This window comes from Hevea brasiliensis, chromosome 14 (assembly GCF_030052815.1).
Source record: "Hevea brasiliensis isolate MT/VB/25A 57/8 chromosome 14, ASM3005281v1, whole genome shotgun sequence".
In the NCBI taxonomy this organism is placed as follows: domain Eukaryota; kingdom Viridiplantae; phylum Streptophyta; class Magnoliopsida; order Malpighiales; family Euphorbiaceae; genus Hevea; species Hevea brasiliensis.
Genome location: NC_079506.1, coordinates 6,081,672 through 6,085,182, shown reverse-complemented (window position 1 = coordinate 6,085,182; position 3,511 = coordinate 6,081,672). Strand labels below are relative to the sequence as shown.

The following is a 3,511-nucleotide window of genomic DNA, read 5'->3' as shown; positions in this document are numbered from 1 at the left end:
AATTGCATAGTTGCTAGCATCACACATAATTTCAAAAGGTAGGCTCCAATCAGGTGGTTGCATGATTGGTGCAGTGATAAGGGCTTGCTTCAACCTGCAAAAGACATCCAAACACTCTTGGTCAAATACAAATGGTGTGTCATTACTTAACAAATTAGACAAAGGTTTGGCTATTTTAGAAAAATCCTTGATAAAGCGTCTGTAGAACCCAGCATGTCCTAGAAAACTTCGAATTCCCTTGACATTGGTAGGAGGAGCCATCTTCTCTATCACTTCAACTTTGGCTTTATCAACCTCTATTCCTCTGTTAGACACCAAATGTCCAAGCACTATCCCTTCCTGAACCATGAAATGACACTTTTCCCAGTTTAACACAAGGTCAGTATCTGCATATCGCTGCAAAACTTTAGAAAGGTTAGCCAAGCATATGTCAAATGAAGATCCATAAACAGAAAAATCGTCCATAAAAACCTCCATTATGTCTTCAATGAAATCTGAGAAGATTGCCATCATACACCTTTGAAAAGTGGCTGGTGCATTACACAACCCAAATGGCATCCTCCTATAAGCAAAGGTTCCATATGGACAAGTAAAAGTGGTTTTCTCTTGATCATTTGGATGGATAGGGATTTGAAAAAAACCTGAATATCCATCTAAATAGCAAAAGTAAGAATGCCTAGCTAGTCTTTCCAACATTTGATCAATGAAGGGAAGTGGAAAATGATCTTTCCTAGTGGCAATATTTAATTTTCTGTAATCTATGCACATTCGCCAACTAGTCACTGTTCTGGTGGGAATTAATTCATTATTTTCATTTTTTACCACTGTCATTCCACCCTTTTTTGGAACAACATGTACTGGGCTCACCCAAGTACTGTCTGAGATAGGATATATGATCCCTGCATCAAGCAACTTCAAAATTTCCTTTTTAACAACTTCTTTCATATTTGGGTTCAACCTCCTTTGATGTTCAATAGATGGCTTACAATTTTCTTCCAAAATGATTCTATGCATGCAAAAGTGTGGGCTTATTCCCTTAATGTCATCTATGGTGTATCCTAAGACTTTTCTAAATTGTCTCAACACTCTTAACAACTTATCAGCCTCCAAGGAACTCAAGTTTGCATTTACAATTACTGGATAAGTGTTATTGGTGCCAAGAAATTCATACCTGAGCTGAGAAGGAAGTTGCTTAAGTTCTACCTTAGGTGCATCTTCTTCCTTGAATGATGGTTGCTTAGATTCTGCTTTTTCCTTTTGTGTGAGTTGAAAAACTGGAGCAGAAATGAATGGTGGACTACCCTCTAAGTGTTGAGCATATGCAGCCACATGAGGGTTGTCATAGTCTATGCCTCCTCCATGAACCAAGCAATTTTCAAGTGGATCTTCTGGATATTTCTTTCTGAAATGTTCTTCAACCAGCTCATCAATAATATCAACTCTCAAGCAAGTATCAGCTTCAGAATGATGCTTCTTTATAGTGTTATTAATATTGAAAACCAATTGCTCTTCACCAACCCTAAGAGTCAGCTTTTCTCCCTTAACATCAATCAATGCTCCTGCTGTAGCTAGAAAGGGTCTTCCCAAGATGATTGGGATATTAGAATCTTCCTCCATGTCCAAGATGACAAAGTCAACAGGTATATAGAACTTTCCAACCTTCAGAGGCACATTCTCCAAAATCCCTTCAGGATACTTAATTGATCTATCAGCTAACTGAAGAGAAATGTGGGTTGGCTTAAGATCTCCCATATTGAGCTTTTCATAAATGGAGAGGGGCATAAGGCTAACACTAGCCCCTAGATCACATAAAGCTTTTGTAGAACATGATTCCCCAATGTGGCATGGAATTGAAAAACTCCCTGGATCCTTGAGCTTTGGAGGAAGTTTCCTTTGGAGGATAGCACTACATTCTTCTGTCAAAGCTACAGTTTCATCATCTTCAAGTTTCCTCTTATTTGAGAGAATTTCTTTCAAGAATTTTGCATAAGAGGGCATTTGTGAAAGAGCATCAACAAACGGCACATTTATGTAAAGTTTCTTCAAAACCTCTAAGAACTTCCCAAATTGCTTATCAAGCTTGGCTTTTTGAAATCTTTGTGGAAAGGGAAGTTGTGGCTTGTAGGGCTCAGGAGGTATATACTTCTCTTCCCTCTCTTCAATTTTCTCTTTACATTTTTCTGCACTCTCTTGTTTTTCACTCTCATCAGTTTCTTTCTCATTTTCTCTCTTCTCACTGTTTTCACTCTTCTCATCATTTATAACTTTCCCACTTCTTAAAGTAATAGCTTGACACTGCTCTCTTGGGTTTTCTGGTTGACTTGGAAGCTTTCCAAAAGACTTGGCACCTGAGGAAGATGCTTGTTGTGCAATCTGATTTTCCAGTATTCTGTTATGTGTCTACATCTGTTCCAGCCTTGCTTTCATCTCTCTCATCTCCTCATCATGCTTATTTTGGTTAGCAAGAATCTGTTGCAATAAAGCTTCAGTGGTGGAATTTTGTTCTTGCTGTTTTGGTGGAGGATTCATATTTTTCTCACAAAATTAGGCAATGGTTGCCTATTTTGCTGATATGGAACTCCTTGTTGCTGTTGTGGTTGAAAATTCTGATTTGGAACTTGACTTTGCTGATTTCCCCATGAAAAGTTGGGATGATTCCTCCAATTTGGATTGTAAGTTTGAGAATAAGAATTCCCCATATGTTTGTTTCCATAATTACCAACATATGCTGCTTGTTCTCCATAATCTACTCCACAGCTGGTAGTTTCCTCTGCATAAGCCACTTGTTGTGAACTTCCAGATGATGATGTTGAACTAACCAACATACTCAAATCTTCCATCTTCTTAGCCAAAACATTAGTAAGTGCATCAAACTTTGCATTAATCATGTTGAATGGATCAAGATCATACATTCCAGCAGCTTGCCTTTTTTGAGTTGGAGCTGGTCGTCTTGGACTTTTGTGTAAATTCTACTCCAAAGATGAGTATTCTTTGCAATTTTCTCCAATAGCTCATAAGCTTCATCTTCATGCTTCATAATAAATTCTCCTCCTGTTTGAGCATCAATAATCCCTCTAATTGCAGGAGTGACATTTGTGTAAAAATTCTGGTTTATCATCCATTTCGGAATGGCATGATGTGGGCATTGTCTCTCTAATTCCTTCCATCTCATCCATGACTCATATAGCGTTTCATCTTCTCTTGGTCTGAAAGCTGTCATTTGATTCCTCAGTTCTTGAGTTTTTCCAGGTGGAAAATATTGTGCAAGAAATGCATCAGTGAGTTGCTCCCAATTTGTAATGGAGTTGTGAGGTAAAGAATCAAGCCAATCCAATGCTCTATCTTTCAAAGAGAATGGGAATAGCTTTAATCTTGCTGCATCATCAGACACTCCAGGTTGTTTTTGCATGTCGCAAATCATAGCAAACTTCTTCAGGTGTGTGTGTGGATTTTCAGAAGGATGTCCTCCAAATTGAGAATTTTGAATCATTTGAAGAACTCCAAAATCCAT

The 3,511-nt window shown here is 38.1% G+C and overlaps 1 non-coding gene across 1 annotated transcript; it reads left to right on the top strand.

Moving 5' to 3' along the window:
* Window positions 1-3,128: 3,128 nt before the first annotated feature.
* LOC131173694 (small nucleolar RNA R71) lies at window positions 3,129-3,235 on the top strand. The gene has a single exon (XR_009144008.1). It is a non-coding gene; the product is annotated as a small nucleolar RNA R71 (small nucleolar RNA).
* The last annotated feature ends 276 nt before the right edge of the window (window positions 3,236-3,511 follow it).